The 27,023-nt window shown below is 47.4% G+C and overlaps 2 pseudogenes across 1 annotated transcript; one reads left to right on the plus strand and one right to left on the minus strand.

The window, feature by feature from the left end:
- Positions 1-551: 551 nt before the first annotated feature.
- On the minus strand, positions 552-1,722 carry LOC149355403 (CDAN1-interacting nuclease 1 pseudogene; annotated as a pseudogene).
- A 20,329-nt stretch (positions 1,723-22,051) lies between these two features.
- LOC149355404 (uncharacterized) lies at positions 22,052-26,620 on the plus strand (annotated as a pseudogene). Its single transcript, XR_016289349.1, has 4 exons — positions 22,052-22,120; positions 22,615-22,803; positions 24,473-24,716; positions 26,307-26,620. The product of XR_016289349.1 is annotated as an uncharacterized LOC149355404 (transcript).
- The last annotated feature ends 403 nt before the right edge of the window (positions 26,621-27,023 follow it).

The raw sequence follows: 27,023 nt of genomic DNA on the forward strand, positions 1-27,023 counted from the left end.
AACTCATTAGGTCGCGAATGGCAGTAAAGCTAATGCCATTAGATTTATACATGTGGCATTGAGCGAATGCCATTAAAACTCAAGGCAGTAAGAACTTACTGGCATTAAATTTGTGTGGCATGAATTTAACTACACTGCCAATTCATCCTCTTCAATTTCAGAACAACATTTGAAAGAGCAGAACTGTAACCCTGCTGCTGATCACAAATATTTGCACGGCACCTAAAAATTATTTGAAGTTCTAGCTTCTTCTAGCACTTCGCCATTAATGGCCTATGCTTTGTTTGCAAAAATGCAAACAACTCGTAGAATGAGCGGATTACAGCACCAGCGAAATTCGCGAACCTGACAACTTTCTGAACGTCTAAGAACGATAGAACCGCACACTTGACCTATAATAACAGTCAATAGAAGCATCCAGCATAGCGTAGACTATGCCGGATTACCGGGCGCCTCCGTAGCGCATGCGCAGTAGTAGGGGCGGGGCCAAGCGCAGCCGGCGGCCGGTAAACCGTAATGTCTCTTTTAGCAAGAATGCACAGGCACAGTGATCGTTTAGGCAGCGCATGTTTATTCTGCACCAATGAAGCATTGCTTCAAGCTGCATGCTGTACGCCATAATGGCGCCCGTGGATTCACGTGCAAGCCCATGAACAAAACCACGTGAACAAAACTGCTCGATGACCGCAAGCCAATACATGCAGTGTTATGTTAGGCGCGCCATTGTTCACAGGATCAGCTTCAAGCTATATGCCCATAACATCTTCCATTCGCACAACGTTCCTAGGCATGTAGTCACGGATTATAAATCCGTCACGGCTCCCGACGATCTCCTCGACAAAACCGAACCAGTAGATGACCAGGCCGCGCCCGAAGCGATTCCAGTAGCTTTGGTACTGGTCGCGCGAGTAAGTCCTGTGCAAGTCGGGATCGCCAAACTGCGCTTTGCTCTCTATCCAATTCACGATGGTTCCGTCCACCATGATCGGCAGTTCCAATTTGGTGTCGGGAGTCTTGTCGTAGCCGCGTTCTCTGAGCGCGTCCTCGTCCACAAAGGTCAGTCCCAGGAGTCTGAGCTGTGTTTTCAGGTGAATTTCGTACTCCAGGCCAATGGAATTTTTCATCGCGTCGCACAGAGGACCGTAGGTGTTGTCGTTCACGACGCATATGAACACCTCGGCCGCCAGCGGGCCGTCCTCGATGATGGCGCTGTTTCTGAGCATCTGACTAATGTCCTGTTTTGATGGGGGTTCCTCTTCTCGCTCGTAGTGCTTCTCGACGATCAGGCGCGCCATGAGGGCTGGCGAAATACGGATCTTGTCGGCGTAGCCCAAAAGAAAACCGGGCGGTTCGCGTGCCTTGACGCACGCCTTGAAGTAGTAGTAATGCTCGTCCGCGGCTGGCGGAGACGTTAAAACGTGGTACGTCTTTTTGATGTTTCGCTGGGCTTCGGATGAGATGATGCTGCGAAGAGTGACTACGTCCACGTCAGGAAAACAGTACCGCACTTCGTCTAAACAATTGCGTAAGTTCAGGCATGCCAGCTTTCGCACGATCGCCTCATAGGTGGCAAGCTTCATCTCACTTTTTAACAACGCAAACGTGAACTTTCGAACGAGGCGCGTCAGCCAAAAACAAAGCCGCCGTTATGTTGTGCGAGACCGCGGCCAGGGCTGTAGCATGTAGCAAGTTGCGCGTCTGCGCCGAGGGTGGCGCCGTGGTCTAAACGATTGCAGCGATCCTGGTATTGGCGGTAAACGCGGCTGCAGTTAAGCCTAATAAAAGTGAAATTTTTCGACCACTTAACGCGACCTCTTGCCAAGCTCTTCCCGGCGAATAAAATGTTTTACAATCAATCAATCGACCACTATCGATAATAAAAACATTCTTATGAACTAATTTATAACCAGCCATAGGTGTTAAAAATAAGATATCAAAGAAATTAGTTGCGAAGATGACGACGCGGGTAACGCGGCAGCAGACGGCAAGCAGACGACGCCCGGTCAGCCGCGCAGGCGAAAACGGCGACGTCGGCGGCATTCGCCCTGCAGCAGCGGCATTGGCGTCATGTCGAGTCACACAGTGAGCTTTTCTTGGAGTCTTTATACTAAGAACTAGCACTGCAGCATATTATGTTGTCCCTAGCCCAACGCACTGTGATTTCGTCTACACGAGTCAAAGGTTGAAATTTTTCGCTGCCTTTCTCTGCGTGTGTTTATTCATAGTCACAGACTGATGCGTTTCAATACATGTCAGATGTTTTACTTCCTTGCTATCTACCTAAATTTCTCACAAAGTCGCGTACAAACCTATATTCACTCATGTATCATTTTATTATGTACACTGTACCTACCTTGATACCTTTTTTTTATCCCCTATATATTCTCTGTGCGTTCATGTCTTCTAAGTTTACATAATGGCGTTTTTTTATTTTGATTTTTAGGATGCCTGTTACTGATACTGCAGTGCCACTGATGCCTAAAATCACTTTTTGAACATAGTTTGTCTCTGCTGATGTTGTTTTAATAAATTGTTCTTTGTACAAAACCATTTACGCTTTTCGTTCTCGAGTGAGCGCAGCTGCTAAGCAGTCGCGCCGCTCGCCACCATGCACCATGCTACATCAACAGACACATCTAAATACAAAAGCGAGTGAGCATATTCCGTAAGTACTTAGGAAATCAAGCGTGAATGCAGCGCGGGATCAGTTAATCACCAGTATTTACAAAGCTTGGATCAAGCTAGCGGCCGCCAGCACCAGCCGCCTAAACGCGCCGCCATATTGGATTTTTTATGCGTTTACCGCCTCTCCCAGGTGCCGCCACCATCGTCTTCGAAAAAAAAAACGTCCCCATTGGTTCTATGCATAGAGTTTCTTACTATTACCATAGTCCTTCAATGTTTTTTCTGGTCATGAAACTCCGGCCAAAGTTTCATATAGGGACAGCGCGCGCCGCTGGTGGCGCGGCTGTCGGCGAGAGGGCACGAGTCGCTGCGCGAGCCCTGCTCGCAGCGGTTGTTTTCGGTCCAACAGGCTTATATTCGCTTGATAGTTGTGCTTTCTGGGGATCGGTATTTAGGCTTAGGATGGACGCTACTTTACTGGTTATCACCTGAAAGCTTGGCTGCAACATCGAGACACTAAAAAGCCTGTGCGATCGACGACGGCCGCTAGTAAACCTTGTTGGCGGCTGTTTCCTGGCAAACAATTAAAGCGCTTACTTTCTCTCGTTGCTTTTTACAAAAAAGCGATATTTTTACATTGGCCCATCCTTCGCATTCATTTTTACCGCAACTTGCCTGCAATATCACTCTGGAATATCTAGCGTAGTGGTCAGTAACTTATCGATATGTGTCTGGGCTGCGCCTGTTTCGGCCAAGTCCTCGCTTTCATCTAAGTGCACAAGGCTGCTTAAAGGGGCCCAGCAACGCTTTTTTCATATGCTTTAGATGATTTCTTCATGACACGCAGATACCGAATCAAAAAGAATTACTGGAATCGGTGCACTAGAACGGGAGTTATTAAGGAATGAATTTTCAAAATAGAAGCAAACAAAAAATTGCCCTCTACTCAAATTTTCCCGGTCTTCTCTTTGCCGTTTCACTCACCCAATGACGATACGCGGCGAGACCAATCGAAACAGCGTGCACGAGCACGTCACCACAACGTCCCGGAAGATAGCTTCTCATGGTTTCCTGGTCGCACGTTTCCGCTGACGCTGACGGCGTCGTTTCCATGGTTACAAGCACGTGGGCGCTAGACAGACGGAGCGAAGGAGCCGAAAGCTCCACTCTAGCACAGGCATGCTGTCGTTGCTCGAATCTAGAAAGCATCCTTTCAGGTAGCATGGCTGTTTTTGCATTTTCTTGTGCGAACGTGAAGTAAGCCGAGCCTGCCGGCCGGCCAGCCTGGATGCCGGCAGACGGGATCCCGTCTGCCGGCGTCATAAAAACGAGCTAAAGAGTGTTCTTGACGTAAGTAATAAAGCCTGGGATAGGAAAATGAGAAATATATAATTTTTCTGGGTCACTGGCCAATACCGAGTTGCTGGTAAAAGGGACAACTGTGGCACGAGCGAATTTGTTGCGAGAACCGCCTCGCAGCTGCCTCTGGCCCGACGGGGTCCGGCTCGACTGCCGCCCGCTAGCTCCGCTGCTGAGGGCGTAGCGGAAATTGACCACGCTATTATTTTATTGCGAGATAATGCTGTTCACAGAAAAGCGGTGTGAAGAGTAGGCCTTTTATTATAGCGCAGGCGCCTTCCGAAGTGCCGGCCGCTGCGACTTCGACGCAAACGAGCTATAGGCCTAGCGACGACCACGGCAGCCATGCAGCAGCAGAGCTCGTCGCCCGGAGCGCCCGCGAGCGGTGCCGTTGCCGTAAGCTCGCAACATAAGCAGGCATGCTTTGTCGCTGCTCGAGTATAGCTGGCAGTCTTTCTGATAACAAGGCGATCTTGTCTTTCCTTGCGATATTTGTATACCAAGCCAAGCAGCGCTCGGGCACTGCTGCACGGCGGCGAAGTGCGACACCGGTTGTGGGCGGCATAGAGTTTCTTTTAACTCTATGGTGGGCGGAGCTTGGGCAGAGCGGCGCAGCAGGAGGCCACGTAGTTCTTTGCTGCAAAGTAATAGCCAGCGCCTCTGCTGGGGCTTTTTTTTCTAACAAGCTTTGAAATGCTTTTGCGTAAGAAAAGATGCTAGTTTTTTCAATTTAATATAAAAGGACACAACAAAACATAACATATTTTTGCTCACGAACACAGCTTGTTATTAGTTGTTCATCCAATCATAATCGCCCGCCAGCTGAAGTCATATCCGCTGCAAAAATGCAAAATATCACCGCAGTGTGCCGACGCCGTCAGTGCCATGATTTTGATTCTCGAGCAACTTAAAATATTAAATACAGAAATATGCGTGTTATGACCGGTGGTAATAGCGTCGCCATAACTCAACAATTACAACAAGGAAGCAAAACAATGCACTCAGATTATGGTGCAGGGCCCCTTTAAGGCTGGCGTTTACCTTGTGAGAAATACTGCAATCTCAATAATGCTGTAAGCAAGACGTTATGGCGGCATTTTAAGAACTGGAGTGCGCGCTACAAAAGCGATCACATGACGAATGGACCAGTAGTTTGATGGTGCTATCTCAAGTTTTTTTTTTTTTTTTGCTGACACTTTCGAAGGTGGCAAAGCCAGCTGCTGAAGACTCTTGCTACATAAGCCATTGTTTACACTTTGTCGCGCTGTGACTACGGAGGCGCTGACGAGTGCAAGGAAATTGTGAATATTTGTTGTTCATTGCTCATGTGCTGGCTTCGCGCTACAAAAATGAGAGACAAGGTGTGAGCGGCCACGCAATAAACCAAAAATGAGCACTTATAGAAATCGCGGAGAAACATGTACAAAAAATAAAAACCGCTAGGGATTCAACGTGGTTAAACTGAGCAGACGTGCGAACGCATGCGTTTAGCCTGTTTGGCTCATGGTTTTGCTTTGCTGCGTTGTTGGCACGTCTGGCGACGATATTAGACTGAAGTTAAGCTTAAGCCGGTTCCGAAGGTGGACGTTGATGAAGACGACGGTGTACAATGCGCGCAGCGCGAGAGTGTGTTGCAGTTTAGTTTTTCCCTGTTTGGGTCTGCACGAAACCCCGGCCAATCTCCCACCTTGGGTATATGCCATCGTTTTTGAGGCAACAACAACACGAGGCGTGATCGGCTGCTGCGATAGCACACTGCTCTCGTGCACAGGCCAGCAGAGCTGATCTGTTCGCGCCGCCGGGGGTTCGAAATTTCCAGTCGCGGCAATATTCATTTTATTTCTGCACCCTTAAATTCAGGGACGCCACAAGATTCTTGGTCGGGTTTGATCCCATAAAGTAGTGCTTTCGCACCAAAAGCCATCAGCACATTGAAGAGCACAGCTGTCTGAAATGCAACATCGTCACAGATTCGTGCCCAAGTACGCTGGTAGGCCTTCGAATATCCGTGGGACGGCGCCGTCCCACGGGCCTGAGTTTCAGCTTCTCTCATTGCAGCGACACTGCTTCGCCGTTAATCACAAACTCATGAGACCGAATCCGTGGAGCAAAATACCTCTCGCAGACACGGACATGCTTGGAGTCGAAGCTAAATCCACCGCTTTCCTGTCAGGGTATCGCCCGCTTCCATATTTTACGGTGCTCGGCGTCGCTCGGCAGACAGAACAGCGAGGCCTTTTCCTGCGTACCTCCGTAGGCGGAGCGGCAACCCGTCACGCAGCAAGTGTTCGGCACTGTACTTATTTTGCAAACGTGCACTGTACTTATTTTGCAAACGAAGGCAAAGTGAAAAAGAAAATAGTTGCAGCCGCACCGCCGGCGTCCCATTCCGCCCACAGACTCGCGGCCGTAGAGACGCTCGCTTCCTCGCGTCGTTGCCCCCACAGGACTCTCAGCGCCGCCTCGTGGAAGGCGCGGTCAACATATGAAGCTCGCCCATAGCGTTACGGAGAAGTTTCATGACCATAAAAGCATTGAAGGACTATGCTATTACCTAGAGGGAAAGCTGGCAGCCCGTCTATGGGAGTTTGCATGGCGACCCCTCGAGACCCCTTCAGCCACCATGGGCGCTCAAAGCATCATGGGGCGGTGAGCTACTTGTTGCGGAACTGCAACTTTTGGCCAAAAAATAATAGAAAAATTAAGCTGTTTGATAACTACAAACGTCCTAACATTCAATATTTTGTCTAATGATTGCAACAGACGAGCAGAAAAGCCTTTAAGTGCAAAGTTTGCCCAAAAAAAGAGGCGACTCGCTCTCCTATTGGCCAAGTAAAGAACACTATAAAAACTAATATTTCGTAATTAACTGGCGCATTTTTGAAAGTAAATATGTTTTTAAAAATATTTTGTTGCTTAGATACTTTAAGAAGTTTTTTAATGGCATTTCGGAAAAGTAAAACCTTTTATTGGCGTCGTGTGCCTATGCGTTTTTACTACTATGGTTTTTGCACACTGCGCTCGCGCGAAAGTCGTCTGCGCACACACGAACAGCGTTTTCGGAATGAAACATCATAGTAGTGCCACTCCAAGCTCCCAAAAAATTACGACTGTGCCGCAACAAGTAGCTCACCGCCCCATGATGCTTTGGGCGTCCATGGTGGCTGAAGTGCAGCGCCGCCAGCTTTCCCTCTAGGTAATAGTAAGAAACTCTATGGTTCTATGAGAGTGTCACTCCCTTGCCGCGGCTGTAGCACTGATCTCCACTAGGTGGCTGGATGCCGCATTCCCGCTTTCCGAGACGAGCGCGAGTGAAGCCACCGGAAGTTGGACCGCTTGTCCCGGAAGTCGGGTGTCTGCTGTGTATTTCAATGCAAACAGTCATGTCTTTCGCCCTTTCGTTCTCAGTTTTTTGCGCTGTTTTCGTGTGATGTCTGCTGTTATATGAAAGGAACAAGCAAGCTGAACGCGAGAAATGTGAGCATTGTGTGCAGAACGCTGTAATTTCAGCGAAAGCGAAGAAAACAGGCATGCAGGTCTCACCCTGCCTCGGCAAAGGGGTACGTGCATTAAACACTATGTTCTTGACTGGTTCTTGTATTCCGAGCGTAAAGGAGAAGTAGTGGAATGACGATGAGGCTAGGTCACCTTAAAACCGAATTTTCGTGCAGTAAAGAAAAGGCACAGCGCGAGAGGAACGACTGACAAGAAAGGCGAATGGTGCAGTGCGCGTGAGAAGCGCTGTTAGAAGTCAACTGCACCAAGCACCACGAATTAAAAACCATTCAGGCTTAACTTGCAACAACACGAAACATGCTCCGTCGAAGAAGCAGTACCATACCTTTTGGAGGCGCTAATGTGAACCAACCGAACACCGTCGACACCTAGCCCTCGCTCCGGTTCGGTCTAAATATAATTCGGTAAAATGGTCGCTGCAAAGTAAGCTGCCTGGTGAATGTTTCAACCTATTCTTTCTTATATTTATCCCCCATTGATAGCATAACTTGGGCTTGAGCATCGCAATAAAGAGCAGAGGTGGTGAAGCTAGGCAAACGAGACGACACCGAGCCGAGTAGACGAGGCTCCATACTTGCTGTGTGTAGCGACGTCCTGTCGTCTGCTAGTGTCGCCCCATTGAAATGTAATGGGCCCTTATTTTTGAAACGTCCTTCCCGAAGACTTCGCTGGTCTCCTCGCTCAGTTGGCGGCGCAAAAGGTAGGCATTGTCATGGAAAAAGACGAGAACAGCGGAAAGACGAAATGCTAAGTGGGAAAACAAAACTGGAACTGAAAAACCGTGCTGAGGTCCGATTTCATGCACTGCCAAAGGCTTACTTCCGGGACAAGGCCGCTTACTTCCGGTGGCTTCACTGGGCTTCTTCGATTATCCACCTCTGGCAGCATGGAGGAAAAAAAACTAAGGAGGGAGCATGACGTCACGCGGCCAGCGTTCGCAAGCCGAGTGTTTTGAAGTCGTTTTCTCCCTCAGTTTTTCGCTCTCCGAGCCGGTCCTTTATGTTTTGATTCCGGTATAATTCAGTGCGCGCGTATGCGCGACCCGCGGCGCGGGCGTCTACAGCAAGGAAGTTGATCTACAGTTAGTCTGCCGCGCTAATCGGCGCATGCGCGCGCGCAGCGGGGCTAGACTTTACCGCACGCTATCACGTGGTGCGATCACGGGGGCATAGAGTTTCTTACTATTACCTAGAGGGAAAGCTGGCAGCCCGTCTATGGGAGTTTGCATGGCGACCCCTCGAGACCCCTTCAGCCACCATGGGCGCTCAAAGCATCATGGGGCGGTGAGCTACTTGTTGCGGAACTGCAACTTTTGGCCAAAAAATAATAGAAAAATTAAGCTGTTTGATAACTACAAACGTCCTAACATTCAATATTTTGTCTAATGATTGCAACAGACGAGCAGAAAAGCCTTTAAGTGCAAAGTTTGCCCAAAAAAAGAAGCGACTCGCTCTCCTATTGGCCAAGTAAAGAACACTATAAAAACTAATATTTCGTAATTAACTGGCGCATTTTTGAAAGTAAATATGTTTTTAAAAATATTTTGTTGCTTAGATACTTTAAGAAGTTTTTTAATGGCATTTCGGAAAAGTAAAACCTTTTATTGGCGTCGTGTGCCTATGCGTTTTTACTACTATGGTTTTTGCACACTGCGCTCGCGCGAAAGTCGTCTGCGCACACAAGAACAGCGTTTTCGGAATGAAACATCTCAGTAGTGCCACTCCGTGTTCCCGAAAAACTACGACTGTCTCGCAACAAGTAGCTTACCGCCCCATGATGCTTTGAGCGTCCATAGTGGCTGAAGGGCAGCGCCGCCAGCTTTCCCTCTAGGTAATAGTAAGAAACTCTATGCACGGGGGGGACACACTCTCTTTTTTTTTTGCTATATCTTTACTTGTTAAGACGAGGCTTCAAGGTTGTCGCCGGACGCTCCCTCCTCAGTTTTTTTCCTCCATGTCTGGCAGCCCTCGGGTTGCTTGCGGGCTGCCCGAGCGCGCTCGATTTTCTCGGGTTGTTCCGCCCACTTCCGGTGGCTGCCCGGAACGCGTTCGTTTTTCTCTGGCTGGGCGGTTTCGGGCTGCCAGCCGGCGGCCAGACTCGCCAGGACGATTTTGTGCTGGCAGCGCTCGGGCAGCTAGCAGACGACAGAGAGGTGTATGGTAGCGGGAAGCTTGCGCGGCCATTTTTCCCTGGCGAAAATCTTTCCCAGCCAAAATAGTTTATGGAACAATTTCCAGTTGGTTCCAGTTGGAACCAAAGGGTCCCACTTGGTTCTAACTGGAACCAACTGGAAATTGTTCCATAAACCAGTTGAGCTGGGAAATATTTTCACCTGGGTTATAAGGACTAGAAGGACCGTGGTTCTTCATGCGATGTTTTGCGCGATGCAGGCGCTTGTTTCGTTAGGCCACGGTGCATATCGACTGTGTCGCCTGCAATGGCACCTTTTGCTGTAGTTCTCGCTGTTTATTGATATGTTTTGCGTGCGTATGCGCGATCATATTTCGATCGTCTCACCACCTCGCAAGCCCAATTGCTCGCTTCATATTACGATCGCATACTTCTGATTCACAAAATATTTCGGCTGTTAATTTCGTGCGCCCGGCGGATATTGCGATTGTGTTCGAGGCCTTTCACGAGAGCAGCCGGATTCCAGTTCCGAGTACACGTTCAGACGCGCGCATATATGCATGTGCTGAACGTGTTTTACGAAGTGTTGGTTGAGCGCGATACGAGAGCGTATGGTCTTCATTGCGTTTGGCGCAGTGCAAAAGTGGATACGCTTTGAAAAACGCTTGACTGAAACATGTCCTTTATTAAAAGCCCTCACGAGCACATTGCTCGAGACATCTCTGCGGGCATATATGTGGCCACACAGAATTGTCGCGCCGACTGCTGATTCTGTCGTCGCCAACTGTTGTACAGCTTCATGCTCGGGCCTTCTGCCACGTACACTCAAAATATCTGAGAAGTACCGCAGGCATGCACCTCCTCGCGTTTGGCTCATTTAAAAAAATAGATAAAAATGAGCTCTAGCGCTGATCGTCATGCAAACACACGCGGAACGTGAGGCGCCGACACGCAGGGTTTTATTGTGAGGGCTTTATTGTAGCGCCTTTCATTCCAGTGCCAGTTCTCTGCTATAAAGCTGTATTATTACAGAAACGATACGCAGCTAACTTTATACAGTGCACCCGCTTGTTCTAGGTGGACGTTCAACAAGCTGATATGCGCTTTTGCCGAGATTATGCGTTCCTTGCCCGCAGCAAAAGCCGGCGGCCGACAGACTACAGTTGCACGAACGTACCCAGATTCTTTTCTGCTTACAGCTTACAGGAAGCAGGTTACGAGCGTAGAAATCGCAACGACCGCAGCAGAGTCCACCAGGGTCGATCGTCGGCGGTCATATACTTACTGCGTAGTAAGCAAACACGCAATAATCCGAGAGTACAGCATGTCTTTTGATAAACAACGCACGGGCAGTTTTTCCGTCCTATGTGGTGTCGACTGAAACACGTTAGATTGCGATTGCTCATCGCATGCTTTTGAGGATTTTTTGAAGCTTACACAGTGCACCGAAGGCACACGCTCGCGTTGTCGTTGCCGATGTATACGAGTGCGAGCTTGATCAGCTGCATGTTCTGCAGTCTGCGGCACGCAGCCCTCAATAACTGCAAGTCGTTGTTTTCGATACCAAGCAGCCTATTTCTACCGTACGCGTGCGTAGCAATGAGACGCAGAACGCGAAGCTAGAGAGAGCATCTGCCCTCCGTGATCCGCGCTTAGAGTTTCTCACTATTACCTAAAGGGAAAGCTGGCAGCCCGTCTATGGGAGTTTGCATGGCGACCCCTCGAGATCACTTCAGCCACCATGGGCGCTCAAAGCATCATGGGGCGGTGAGCTACTTGTTGCGGAACTGCAACTTTTGGCCAAAAAATAATAGAAAAATAAAGCTGTTTGATAACTACAAACGTCCTAACATTCAATATCTTGTCTAATGATTGCAACAAACGAGCAGAAAAGCATTTAAGTGCAAAGTTTGCCCAAAATAAGATGCGACTCGCTCTCCTATTGGCCAAGTAGTGAACACTATCAAAACTAATATTTCGTAATTAACAGGCGCACTTTTAAAAGTAAATATGTTTTCAAAAAAGATGTTGTTGCTTAAATACTATAAGATTTTTTAATGGCATTTCGGAAAAGTGAAACCTTTTATTGGCGTCGTGTGTCGTAGCGTTTTCACTACTATGGGTTTTGCCCACTGCGTTCGCGGGAAAGTCGTCTGCGCACACACGAACAGAGTTTTCGGAATGAAACGTTTTAGTAGTGCCACTCCATGTTTCCGAAAAATTATGACTGTGCCGCAACAAGTAGCTCACCGCCCCATGATGCTTTGGGCGTCCATGGTGGCTGAAGTGCAGCGCCGCCAGCTTTCCCTCTAGGTAATAGTAAGAAACTCCATGGATCCGCGACTTGCTTGCCGCCGTGATTGCCGGCGGGCTGGTTCCGGTGGGCGCCAGCCCACGTGACCATGATGCGTTTTCCTGTCAGAGACGAACTTGCGGGCCGCCAGCGGGCTGCCCGAGCGCGGTTAATCGAAGAAGCCCACTTTCGGGCGCCCGATGCGGCATCCAGCTCCCCTAGTGGAGATCAGTGGGCTGTAGCCATTGTAGGTGAATCAGCACTATTTTTTAAGCGCTGAAATACGAAAGTGTCTCGTGGCTGATTCAGCTGCTCGAGGATACTGCACAGCCTTGGAGTAGAGTGACCTAGAATATATATAGTTCACTGTACATGGAGGAAGAAAAATTAGAGAGGCCGTCACGTGACATTTTGTGAAGCCGGAAACAAGCTCGGCGCCATCTTGTCCGGGCTGACGTCATGCTGACGTTTCGCCGCCGCGCCGATTGCGCGCGCGTTTCAAAGCCAACGAAGGAGCGTGCTACCGCATGGGCACAGGCCCCCGCAGGTTTGCATGTACGGGGTAGAAGTTTGGACAAATGCCATTTGTTTGCAGCTGATGACTTTGTTGTAGAGCAGAAGCTTTTGTGTTGTTGTATATGATGTGAAAATATTGTAAATAGCCACGTTTTTCCGTATGAGTTGTTTTTTTTTGTGAGAAAATAAATGAGTTTTATGAATGAAGTTCTCGGGATCCTGTGTGCATACGTATCTTTATATAGATATTGCAGTGAACAAAACTAACCCTTCGCCTTTATTAAAGAAGAAAAATCTCTAAGGTAGTGTAATAATCATGTAAAATGTAATATCATAACGTGTTGTATTGGTGGCCGTGCCAGCAATGACTTTTGATTCACAACTCCAAGAGCCACTCACGCAGGTGACAGAAACGGAGAGGGCCAAAGTGCATATAGTAGACAGCAGGGGAGGGTTTATCTGAAATTTTACACAGGATAACCATTCTGAACATCTTTTTCTCAATGAAAAAAGTCCAAGAAATAAATGTTTAAAATGTGACTGCCCCTCTCCATAAATCCATCCTTTGTAGCATGGCAACATAGCATGTTTCACATATCCACAGATCTAGTATTGTTCATAATATATATTACCGTAGCTTTTCAGACTTCGAGAAGTTTATGAGTACCCAGTGGCTGCAGTATAAGTTTCCCGGTGTTGTGCATCATTTCAATGCCGTGTTTCATGTTTAATGTGCAGAGCTGCAGCTGTACGCACCGCTTTTCGCTACTTGATGAAATACTAGCTTCTAATGTCACTGCATAGTAGCACACTTTACTCGTGATGACAACACAAAAATTCAGGCGGCACTCTGACTGTCTAAAGTGGGTAGAGGCGGAAGCGTTTTCCGCACCACCTTCGCTGTTTCTGTGGCACTGGTGGCGTCACATATAATTGAGTACTAATTACTAAGTGATGGCAAATCACTAATTAATTGTTAATTACTGATTAATGCCTGAATACTAATTAACTGCTAATTAATGACGCTTATAAGCTCCGCCTTTAGGAGTGGAACGCGACAGCGAGTTGTAGCGCTGCCAGGGAGTCCACGGAACGCCACCACCCGTTCGGCGCGATGCCTTGCCCTTTGAACGCAACGCTTTTTGAGGAAAGGAAATGGCGCAGTAATTCTCTATCATCTCGCTGGACACCTGAACCGCACCGTAGAGGAAGGGAGGAAGTGGGAGTGAAAGAAGATAGATAAAGAGGAGCCGTAATGAAGAAAATGAAAATTGTATTTGAGGAAAGGAAATTACGCAGTAACTGTCTCACATATCTCGGTGGGCACCCGTAAAAATTCAGGGGGGCACTTTTTTGACCTAAAGTGTGGTCCCTGATGTGTGGTTAAGATGTTAAGCTTCGCCCCTAAGAGTGGAACGCGACAGCGTCTTGCAACGCTGCGAAGGAATCCATAGAACGCCATCGCGCATTCGGCTCTACGCCTCGCTCGTCGGTAAATTGGTTTTTGAGGAAAGGAAATGTATCTGTCTCTCATTTGTCGGTGGACACCTAAACCTCACCGGAAGGGAATGGATGAGGATGAGAGTGAGTGAAGACACCGTATTCACTAGACGCGCCTTTGTTCATTCCAAACCATCGAGCTTGGCATGGCTCTTGGTCTAGAAAAAGCGCGCGCTGAAAGAAATCACATCGATAAAATAGAATGGGGGGGTATCTTATCGGCAGACACTGACCACATCAAAGAAGCCTTTAATGAATACTACCAGAGGCTTTTTTCATCGACTCCTGTAGACGCAGTAGCCTTTACGCATCAGTTTCTTGGTGCAATGCCACGGCTTGACGAAGAAAGCAAAAAGAAAATGGAACTAACAATAACTCACAGCGAGGTAGAGCACGCGATAGATCAGTTAAACCTAGGAAAATCACCAGGACCAGATGGATTCAGTGCGGCATTTTATAAAGAATTTAAGCACGAAATTGCCCCAGTGCTGTGTACAATTTTCAACGAAGCCTATAAAATAAACGTATTGCCTCCGTGTTTTGGGACCTCCCATACAGTGCTCATACCTAAAACGGATGATATAGAGAAATTACAATTGGTTACAGCGTATCGACCCATAGCACTCACTAATGTGGACTACAAAATTTTTATGAAGGTATTGGCGCGTAGACTGCAGACAGTGATATCGGATATTGTTGGACCCCACCAGACATGTGGAATCAAAGGGCGCTCAATTTTTTCCAACATTCACAAAGCGCGCAGTAGGCTTGAAAGCTGTGATGACATCAATGGGCGAGTAGCGATGCTTCAGATTGATCTTGAAAAGGCATTTGATTGTGTTTCTCATGAAATTTTGTTTGCCGTTTTAGACCATGTGAACGTCGGTTCAGTTATCCGTAAGGGTGTAGCCCTGGCGTATCGAAACTGCACGACGAGGCTGATTGTTAACAAGAGTCTGGGGGCCCCCATTAGCGTGCAGCGTTCGGTGCGTCAGGGCTGCCCCCTCAGCCCTCTCTTGTTTTGTATTTACATCGAAACGCTGTGCATGAAAATCATAGAAAACAATAGTATTAATGGCTTTAGGTTACAAGCAGCTGAAGTTAAGCTGCTGGCCTATGCAGATGACGTTGCAGTATTTACGGTTGATCAGGGGAGCATAAGTGAAGCTGTCGGGTGTGTACGCGCGTTCAGCGAAGTCACAGGTAGCGGGGTTAACTGGTCCAAGTGCCTTGGGCTCTGGCATGGATGGTGGCCATCCCACCCGGACCATTTCGCCAACGTACCGTGGGCGACGACCCCGGGCAAGTATTTGGGCATTCCGCTCGATGCTTATCGCGATAGCGAGGACTATTGGAAAGAGCAAACTAAAGACGCACGTGACCGAGCTGGGAAATGGAAAGGCACCAACCTTTCAATTTTCGCCAGAGCTACAGTCTGCAATCTTTTTTTTTATTAGCAAACTCTGGTATGTGATGCAGGTTTTGCATTGCTCGCGTGTGAACGTTCAGAAGCTACACAGGATTTTTGCAGTTTTCATATGGGCGTCCGAATGGGAACGTTGTAGCAGAACGAACCTGTTCCGGCGGGTAAAAGACGGGGGGCTAGGGCTAGGGCACCTCTTTTTAAGGCAGCTGGTGAACCGTTTTTTGTTTTTTCGCGACGTCACAAACCCGTTCTTGCGCACCGTGTGCCCAGTGAAGCTGCGGCGATTGCTGCCGGAGTTTGTGGTATCCACAGAAGAGCTCTCTGGTGGAACTTTTGGTTACTACAAAGAGATTGTAGCAAGCGTTCGGTTTCTTTCGGCACGTTTTTCCACCGATTATTTGTGGAAAAGCAAAAGGAAAAAGTTGTACAATGATCTTTGTGATATTGTTTTCCCAGAGCCCATGTATAGGGCCTTGTACAGTGGAGGCCTGGGAGGGGATGTTTTAAAAAGGGTGAAGAAAATGCAGGTGCCACCAGGAGTAAAGACTTTCTTTTTTAAGTTACACACCGGGACGTTACCAGTTAAAAAGTTTCTAGAGGGAAAGGATTTCTTTTTACCGTGGGGATCGAACTGCTTAATTTGTAAACAGCCTGAAACAATAGACCATGTTTTTTTGCATTGCTGGGAAAGGGTTTATTTTTGGGACGTGTTACAAAGGACCATAAAGAAAGAGCTACCACTTGACGCGCACGGAATTCGCTATTTAAGCACTGATAATGAGGATGGGGCACCTTTTGATCTCATAATGCTCTTGGGCCTCCACTGTATATGGCGCTCCAGAATGGCAGGCTACCATTGTGACAAAGACGCACGACCGGCCCGAATTTATTTTCGGGAAAGCGTGGACTGGTTTCTTGCAATCCAAAAAGCAGCTGCGGAGCCTCCCGAATGGCTCTCAAGACTAGAGCCGTTGTGTATGTTGCGGGAATTTTAAGCTGACGAAGCCAGTCTCGTGCTGGCTGACCACGACAGTGTCGTATGTATATAGCGTTGTGTGTATTTTTGTTGTGCAATGTCATGAGCCAAAAACAGGCAATAAGGAAAAAAAAAAAAGCTGGCATGGCGGAGTGGATAGCATGCTCGTCTCTCACGCCGAAGACCGGGGTTCGATTCCTGAGCTCGACCAATTTCTTAATCGGTTTTATTTATTTATATGGCCTGACTAGTAAAGCTAATTAGGCTAATTGGGTAATTAAGCAATTAACTAAGGTCAGTCCCACTTACTTGGAGCATCACTATACGATCCCTTCATTTGGTTGCATGGTTACTAGCCAAAGTGCAATTGGCCCCGTTTGCCGCCGCGGTGGCTCAGCGGTTATGGTGCTCGGCTGCTGACCCAAAAGACGCGGGTTCGATCCCGGCCGCGGCGGCTAGAATTTCTTTGGAGGAGAAATTCTAGAGGCCCGTGTACTGTGCGATGTCAGTGCACGTTAAAGAACCCCAGGTGGTCGAAATTTCCGGAGCCCTCCACTACGGCGTCTCTCATAGCCTTAGTCGCTTTGGGACGTTAAACCCCATAAACCAAACCAACCAATTGGCCCCGTTTGAAATTCGCGCACTGTGACGTCACGACCGTTTCCACCAATTGAAAAGCGTGACATTTTCTGTCGACAACTGCTGCTTACAACGATGAGACATTAAAGGCTTCCGCCTTAAAATGAAAGTTGATCTATTGTACGTAATGATTGAATGCATCAAATTATTTTTCTTCAACATAACCACAGACATCAATGAAATTCAGCGCACATGTGGGTCCTCATTTCACTAAGTACTTTTTACCCCAAAAAACACAATCACAGGACATGGGCACAATAAACACGTGAGAAAAGGCCTCCTAATTCAGTTAGAGCTTCGCCTTTTTCGCACTTCTTGACTATGACATCAGATAGAAAAGCAATTGCAAACCTGCAACAGGAAACCGGTCTAAGCATAGCGCGCGACCAGAAACACAGACTTGGCCACGATATGAACGAATACACTTCAGCCCGGCACGTCCCAGAAGCTAGAGCTCGCTAGACGCTTCAAACGTTACACGCTTGAAACGGGCGGGTAATAAAGTTTCTGCAGTATACTAAGGGCAAATTGAGCGCAGCTGCTTCCTTTCAAATATCGCCCTCCGCCCATATCATGGCCCCCGCCGCTCACACAAGCGCAATCGCGAAAAACGCACTGGAGCGTTGCAAGAACACGCCTAATAGCAACGAGGATTCACTGCCGATGAAAACGGGAGCGCGAATGGTACACGCACACTGCACGCACAGGACGTGAAACGTCCGCACAATATGCCGACGACCTCTCTAGCGCACGGCGTATTGAATCACTGATGAACGAACAGCGCGAGTGCTCCTCAGTGAGCAGCAGTGGTCTCCCGACGGCTCCGAGCAGTGACGCAGTAGACGAAATGCCCGTGCGATCGTGGTCGCCGAGCACGTTGAAATCAATTTGCACGCAACAACGAGAGTTTTGCAGTGAATTCCACCTGAGATATGAGTGAACGGCGCCAACGTCAGCTTGTGAGCACGATCAAAAATAAACTCGAGCAGTTGAGAAAAGTACGCCTACGCCGCACCGCAAATGCTACGCCGCGGCCGTCTGCTACCGCCCGGTTTGCAAGCAGCAACTACGACGCCGTTGCTAAGCGGCCCGGACTAGATGGCCTCCCGATAGCGAAAAAACCACGTGATTTCCTCCACACTTTTCTCCCTTGGTGTTGTGTGGAAAGGGCCTCTCCTCTCTTTTTCCTTCCTCCATGTGCACAGCGCTGCTGCGCTGCTTGGCTTGCTTGGTTTCCGTTTTTGTCTCGAAGCGGTTAGTTTCATCAGGAGCTTGTACGGGTGGTCGACCAATTGACTGAGAAATTCGAAGCGCCTTGTTTAAAGGCACTACTTCATGGCTACGTCGTCATAGACACTGCCATCCAAACTGCGCAAACTGCACATGAAAACATGGCTGGGGCAACGGAGCCATAGCCATGGCTACGTCGCTCGCGGCACCCGAACCAAGGTCAATTGAAATAGGTTGCGAAGCCGGAGCTCGAATGCGGTCCAGAACTAAATGCTAGCGACATCAAATTAGGGGTGGAACTAAAGCGCCAAAATGAAATGAGTGGACAAACACGACTAGAAGAGGAAAATAATTAGGACATATTTTGTGTTTCAAAAGCATTCAAAAACAATTGCAGTGATTCCTTTTTAAAATGTTTTAGTTGTGTGCGTTTTGTTAGAAAGTATAGCGCTTGCTTTGTAAAAATTTTATGACAGCGTTCGCTCAGAGCAGCGGCAATGGCAGCAGGACGATGCAAAAGGTTGACGGTGCTCTGATGTCATACCCTTGTCATATCTTCTGACCATTCTACTTGCTTTTGTTTGAAACTCGATTCTGCTAGCCCTACTTTTTCCTCGTTGCTTGTTGCCCGAGTTCTTGGTGTGCATCGTTCGTGTACAGTTTCCCTTTTCCCTTTTGCCAGCGCTTCTTTGTAGTTTCGTTCGGTTGGGTGCGGTTCTGTCGCGTTTGCCCCAAAAGGGCATCGTCTGTGGCCATGGGGCCCCGTACGCAAAAAAGAGGTGTGCGGTTGCACGATGTGCGAGCATAGGTTGCACGTGTCGTCACTTCCGCCTCCATCAAACGCTTGCGGCCATGCTGCCGAACCATTCGGCCGTCCCCGCCCGTCTGCCCCGCGATGCCGGACCACTCCTCGGACACTTTGGATTATTTTCTTATCTTTAGAGTGCGATGCCTACTCCAGAGACGAATGAACCATTCAGTGCAGGCTACTGGTCTGAATTTATTCGATCGGCGCGTGTACGCTACGCAGACAAAGTGAAAATTTGCGACGATACAGATCCGTACACGCTGCGACCGGGAGTCGACGCGACGATGGGCGTTGATGTGTTCCTCGAAGTGGCCCACGGGGGATATCGTGTACTCCTTCCAGCTTTGTGAAGTTGGAAGAAATGAAAGCCTTCGAATCAATGGGGCCACACAATGATTTCTACAGCAGGTGGGTGTGAAGCCTGTCTGCGATGCGCAAGCAACGAGACGAAAAGCTCGGCCTCGGTCGGCACGCCGCTTTCTCTGCAGTCATTGCTCGCTGCGGTCGTCGCGATCCGAAAAGGCTTGCCTAGTGCTGTAGCTAGGATACAGCGACACGGGACCCAGTCTGGGTTTGTGTTTTCAGACAAATTGGATGGCGTTAATCAAAACAGCAACATTCAAGAGTGTAGCCATTGCTTCCCACGTTTTCGTTGAAAGGGGGTTTCTGCACAAATGGTACAAGGCGTGGTGCTGACAGCGGGCGACACAAAACGGCGAGCAGAACGGCGGGCAGCGCAGTAGACGGCCAGTCCAACCCAAGCGATCTCGTGCAGAGCGGCGCCACTTCGTCTTTCAGCGACGCTTCGTCGGCGCTCCGGCAGCGATCGGCCTAGGCGGCGTCAGGCGCGGCCGTCGTGGTTCGCTACATCGTAAACATTAAGTTGACGACACAAGCCTCTTACCTGTCACAAAGTGCACTCCGCACACAATTAAATTTCGGTTGTCGGGGTCCAAATCATCGCGCTTAATGCGAGCCAGCCACAGCTCGCGCAGATTCGTACTGAGTCATGGAGCGCTCGCACTTGCATGCCTACGATTATCTTACGAATGCAAATGAAGTTCGTGTTAAACGGCTTCTTCTTTCGCCTGGAGCTGCCGCTACGGTCGTAGCAGCCAAGGGTGGCACACAAGGCCATACCGAATCTACGGATGGACGAGAACCGACACGTTGCGAGCTAACATAGGCAGCGGAAAGCTAGAGGCGGTCTGGCAGTGGTTCGGCAGCATGGCCGACTCGCTATCGACGGCCACCGGATGTGACGTCGGTGCAAGCTATGTATAACCTGTCTGGCGGCGTCACATTCCATCGCTTTCCCAAGGACGTGAGCGCGACACCTGAGGCGAGGACGAAGGAAAAAGGTACAACGAGAACTGACTACCTAAAGATAGCGTTGGTGGTCGGCACTCGTCGTGTCTTCTTTCTTCGTTCTCGTGTCGGGTGTCGCGCTGAAGCCACGGCGTTCAGCAGTTTATTTTTCCCGCCAAGCAGCACGTGACGCCGACGTCACAAATATGACGTCACTAAAACACGTGACTTTGACGTCGCGTTTTTGTTTTAATTATGACGTCACTTTTTAGTTGTCCACGCATTTCGAAGACGGCGCTGGCTGCGCACCACAAGCCGCCATGTTTTGAACGTATGGGCTTCTATGGAGCCTACGCTACCATAGTACATCTACCTTGCCCGAACCGGCAAAGCATGCTGCAAGCCCTTTAGAGGTGAAAAGTAGAACCGGTAGAACGGTTCGGGCTACGATCTCATTTTCCCCAGACGTGAGATTGCCCGCGAGAACGAAGAAGAAAGCGGCTCGCAAAGAGCCAAACACTTGTAAGAAATGCGGCATTCCCATTAGGCAAGTAACTCCTTGACATGCTACGCTTTCTCGTGCTCTCTCCGCATTTTCAACTCTCCGATCCACTGTCACTCGTTTGTAGAACATCCCTCACGTCTGTCACCCAGGGGTGCGAGTAGACTTCTTTGCGCTCTAGACGTCGGGTACAAGGAGGCGGTAAGTTAATCCAGGTACGATGGCCCTGTGCGGTCAGTAAAGCCCTTGCGCGGTATTTTTGCGTGACCGCCAAATTTTTAACAGCATTTCCCAGCTTCTCCACCCCTGATCAGCTTGATGTAGTCAAGGTTACGACAGCCGTGATCAGTTTCCTGCTTTTTCTACAGCAAAACAACCAAGCGTTTGAGGAGGAGAAGGCTAAATACCTGGACGACGCGAAGGCATTCGCTGCGAACCTAGCCAACGGGTACGACGACCCCAACGCCGAACGCCTTTATTGCCCGGAGTTCCGACTGCCGCGTGGACCTTGTGAATGTATCCAAAAGTATCTTACCGGTGAGTACCTCGTCGTCGAACCCCATTATAACGAAATAATGGATATAACGTAGGAATGCCGATTCTCCTTGGAAGCTGGTCCGGACCCCTTCAACCTCGTTATAACGAGATTCAATTGTATATGTTGCCGCGTTTTCTCTGAGGGTTTTGCATTGACAGAAGTATGAACTAAATGCTGCTTGCTGCAGGTGATGGCTCGGATCAGAAAGTACGCAGTTTGCTGCAGCTGCTCCAGGAAGCCAAGAAACTGTCGCAGCAAAAATGCTACAACTGGGAGGAAGTGAGCGTGATGCCACATTTCTTTTTTCCTTCTTTTTTTGTTTCCTTAATGCCACAGTGTTACTAGCCTCGTCGGGAAAAGATGTATCATTGGTCATAAACTTCACCCCTTGGCTAGAGGGAAGTGACATCTATTCCGGTGAAGGCATCAGCAGCTTTTAATGCTATCGTATTGCAAACTCATGAGGTAAATAGGTGTTCGTGTGAACATTTTTCCGAATGGCAGTTTGGTGTGAATGCTTCGGGAGATAGTGCACAAAAAAATTGGTCTAAGTCCGTATAGAATTAACAGTAGAGCTTACCTCACATTTTCGATCCCACCTTCTGCGCGTTGCTTAAACAACTGCTAGTGTGTGCCAGCAGTCGCTCTAGAGAAAGACCTTACTGTTAACGTTAACAGAGGGCCTATGAGGTGGCTCAGTGGCTTTGGCATTGGGCTGATGGTCCCCAAGGTTGTGGGGTCAATCCTGGTGGCCGTATTTTGATGGAGACGAAATACAAAAACACCCGTCTGTTGCGAGATGTCATTGCATGTTAAAGAACCTGAGGCGATCTAAATAAATCCAGAGCTCTATACTACTGCATCCTTCATAGACCATGTGTTGCTTTCATACGTTAAACCCTACCATTTATATTTATGTTTTCATTAGCAATTAAATTTAATTTAAACAGTGGTTCAAGGCAACGAATATGTCCGCCTTGTTACTCTGTGTGATTCTCGCTTTTTGTTCGAGTGTGGCAAATTGTCTCATTGTATTTTATAAATGTTTTGCCAGAATGTGTGGGCTCATGAAGGAGCTCGAAAGTTCGCTGGTTTTGCTATGCGTTGTGCCTTTCTTAAATATATTCTTGTGGAAAATCAGTTCACCACTATACCAGCACTAAAATTTTGCTTCGGTTGTCGTGCAGCCACCAAAACCAGGACCACACATGCATGATGAGGTGATATGCGTATCCACGTGCTTTGCAGGTCAAACGTGGTGGCAAAAGCCACGCTGTGGACATGGGCAACGGCCAGAAGCACAGCGAATCTTTCGAGCAGTTTGTGAACGAGCATCGGCCTCGCTTGAGAGAGTTGAAGATGTGTGAGCGAGCAACGCAGAAGATTCTCTTCTACTCCAACAACTTTCTGCACCGGTACCTCAAGACGGAGCCAAGCGTAAGAGACGGAGGATTTTGAACCTTTAAAAGATAAGAAAACTTGCACGATGTGCTTTATTCAGCTCATCAGGAATGATTTCTGTTATTCATCGATTTATCTGCTAAGCTAATTATTTGTGGGCTCTGCTTAACTCGCATTTATTGGATTGGTGTTTATTTCTCATCAAGAGCACGTGTAATATCCACCCACACCTTCAGTGTGTGTGCTTGGTCAGTATTGACCTGCTATTAACATAACTGCAATAGATGATGCACGTGAAAGCATAAATTTTAGTGTGTCAACAATGTTGCACAAAATGCATGTGTATTGTGCTAAAGTTTAGAGACAAGCAAGAGCAGATCCTCACAAAGCAATAGCAGCTGTAAATTTTTCAAGTCAAACTATATTTTGTGCGGTGATAAAGCAACATACTAAAAAGGAAAACCAACAGACGAGACTCTCTTGGTGCTTTGTAATATGCAGTATCTAGAATTGACTTGTCAGTAAAGTTTAAAAGTTGTAAGTTTCTCAAAAATTTGCTTTGTATTGCTTTGTTTAGATGCAAAAGCTGCTGCATTTGTATAATGGGAAAGGTGCTCCACTGAGGGGGTTCATGACCTTGTTTTGTTACCTTTTAGGTACCAGGAACCCACAGAGCTCGATTTTATAGTGAGCGTGTGGTGTGATGATAGGTAGCACTTTAGATATGTTTGGGGCTCTTGGCAGAGTATGGGCAGCTTCCACAGTTGTCACTGTTGATGGCACATCTGCTGATCGCATTTTCTCTGTGGGTGTAATATATGCACCAAAAATTACGAGGAACTTTAGTGGCTAAAGTGGTGAAAGGCGAAAGCCTGAGTGCTGCATTTTGCTACGCGATTGTTCACTGCACATTTTGTTGCTGCATTAATTTACTGCCAATTATGACGCTTAAGCTTCGCCTTCAGGAATAGAACGCGACAGCGTGTTGTAGCGCTGCCACGGAGTCCATTGAACGCTACCACCCGTTCGGCGCGATGCCTTGCCCTTTGAACGCAACGCCTTTTAAGGAAAGTAAATCGTAAGGAAAGTAAGGAAAGGATCGTATAGTAAGCAATTAACTAAACTCAAACATACTTGGAGCATCACTATACGATCCCTTTAATTGGTTGCATGGTTAGTAGCCAAAGTACAATTGGCCCCGTTTGAAATTCGCGCACTGTGACGTTACGACCGTTTCGACCAACTGAAAAGCGTGACATTTCTTGTCGACAGCTCCTGCTTACAACGATGAGGCATTAAAGGCTTCCGCCTTAAAAATTATATCTACTTAATATATACTAATAATGGTATAAAGTTAGGAAAACGATGAGTGTAGTGTTAAGAGATAGGAATAGAGCAGAGTGGGTTAGGGAACAAATGCGAGTTTATATCCTAATCTGAATCAAGAAGAAGAAATGGACAGGGCGTGTAATGCGAAGTCAGGGTAAACGATGATCCTTGAGGGTAACGGAGTGGATTCCAGGAGATAGCAAGCACAGCGAGGTATGTCAGAGTCAGGTGGATGGATGGGATTAAGAAGTTTGTGGGGATAAGGTGGCCGCATCTGGCGCAGGAGAGGATTAAGTAGAGAGACATGGGAGAGGCCTTTGACGTGCAATGGACGACATACGGCTGATGATGATGAAGATGTACATGTACACTGCAGAAAGGGCGACGCATTCAACGGACCAAGGGAAAGGCTGCACTGGGGAAGCTGAGGAGCCTGGATGAACTGGCCGAGGATAGGTGCTGCCAGCAGAGGTGTGCAGGACTGGCGCGGCGCTACGCTACACTCGTCAGCCAGTGGCGGGAGCGGTCATAGCTGGGCCAGACCGAGAACCGCCGTGTACTGCCGAGATGCTCACCCCAGTGGACCAAATTCAACAAACTGCTACAAATTCATCTCCTGGGTGTGTGTCCATGAATGGGGACAATGAGCTGTGAAGGTGCAGAGCGTAGGAGCCATTAAGGGGAAAAAAGTAACTAAATCCTCTCTTTGATTTCACCTGTAGCCTAGAATCAGATGACGTCGTACTCTGTTCACCCCACAGACATGTACAGCTGCTATGATAAGTTTACAAAACACAGCTATGGCGAATAAATTTAACTTATTTGCTCTTAGGATGCATTGTTTAAGTTTTAAAGAAGCACTATGTTATTTGAACTCTCATGTTTAGTCTCTATATATAATTTTATTGTAGGGTGGAAGGAGCGACAGCAATGAAACGAAATTTTTCCACTAATATTGCATTCAAGAAACTTTTGGCTATATGTGCTACTGCACAGCATCCACTTTCTGTCTTCATAGACTTCAAGGGTGTTCAGTTTGTGCTGGTTGCTTTCTCCAGTCTTGAGAGCCGATTGCACTTAGATTGTTCCCATGCTAGTTGTATATCGGTGTACTAATGAAAAGTATTCATAATAAATGTCTACTAGAGCACTACCCTATTGGAGAATTTGTAAGCTGTGTAGGCTTTCATATTTTCTATGTAGTTGCGGAAAAATTTGACGTCAGAAATCAAACTTAACTGCTGCCCGATAAGGGGTACCGCTGTAATAAGGTAACGAAGACAAGTTACTGCTAATTTCTAATAGTAGGCCTGAATTTTCTGTTGGTAATTGGATATGCTCTCCCTAAAGACTGTACCTTAACTGTGCTGCTGCCAATTAAACATTAGCATAATTTGATTGAATTACATCTTGTTTGTTTTGGTTACAATGCAGTTCTTACTTATTTTCATAAGTTGCTTGGGTTTATAACTTGTACATGTTTCCACTGTACTCCGTGACGTTTCTTGCAAATGGGGCGAAGGCTAGAGAGCCAGCGCACACTCTTTCATTCTACACTGCTGAATATATAGTCCCTGGTTGCAGTCAAGAGTGTCCTTTTAAAATGTAGTCTACTGGTAACACTCATTACTTAAGGCACATTCTCATAAATGGACATTTTCAACATTACAGAGTCATGGCAAAAACACTTTTTTTATTGCAATGGAGTAAAGCAACTGCGCATCGATCAACTTGTCAGATCGTTTTGCGGGTGACCTATTGGTGGATGGGCACAGATAAAGACACTCTGCCTCTGTATCTTTTGCTTCATTGCCAAAAAATGCTGTCACTGAGTATTAGATTCCTCACCCAGCAGTACCATTGCATGAAAGTACAGGTGAATTATTTTACTTCTTGTTTACATCAGCTTTGCAGCAGCAAACATTGCCAGCAATGTAAAGTTGTTTGAAAGGTGTGTAACTTTGTATGTACTTAGCTGTTTTTTCAAGTATGTGGCTATGTGTAGTCCTGGTACACGTTTAAGTAGTTTTGTTTGTTTTTTTCTTTAAGGGCACTGCTTTGTTTTGTAAGTTTCTTGAAAATTTTGAATACCTTGCACTGCAAATCATTTGGTGCAGTTGGCTTAACATGTTGTATATTTTGATGCACTGATACGGTAATTGATTTTTTCAGGTGGTATAAGGACCTCTTTCCTCCCTCATTTGGTGCAGGTGACTGGGTGCAGCTACACGACAATCGCCAAGGTCAGCAAACAGATGTTAGCCACTGGAGGTGACCGTGAACCACCACCTCACAAGCTCAAGAAGTTCTGGGACTCTAAAAACAGCTCACAGGAAGAAGAAATTGCCACCCAGAATGAAACACTGTGAAGCATCTAATCATTTTTATTAGCCTTAGACACCTCACTTCATGAAGCAGAGACAGATTTCATCAGTCATTATGTGTGACATTGTGTATCTGCATGCTCTTTGTGACTCGCCAATGGTGCCAAGTTAAAACAGAAAACATGCATTTTTTGGGGGACATAACCGCGGACACTTTTGGTAGTTATGAGCTGATGTAAGGGAGGACTGTACTCTATCTGCTTATAATGAACTGTTTATTTGAAATTTAAGGTGAAAGTAGCTGCAAGAGAAAAGAAAACTAAGGTTGGTTAGAAAATAGAAGCATTATACTGTACAGTACCATGCATTTATTTTGTCATCCTGCTGTCTTTGAGCTGCTTTTGTTTTAAGTATTTGCAGTGAACAACCACAAATGTTTACATTAACATGCTGAGACAATGTAATGCATGCAACCTCTTTGCTCTTCAAATGTAGTGAAACTTCTCTTTTGAAGGATTTGTGCTCATCCTGTCATCTTGTCTATGTGTCGTCTTTTTTTTGCGCAAAGCACCTGTCATGGCGAATGAAGAAGCTGGGATCTGC

Source organism: Amblyomma mixtum, chromosome 3 (assembly GCF_055824585.1).
Source record: "Amblyomma mixtum isolate Tamu chromosome 3, ASM5582458v1, whole genome shotgun sequence".
Classification (NCBI taxonomy): domain Eukaryota; kingdom Metazoa; phylum Arthropoda; class Arachnida; order Ixodida; family Ixodidae; genus Amblyomma; species Amblyomma mixtum.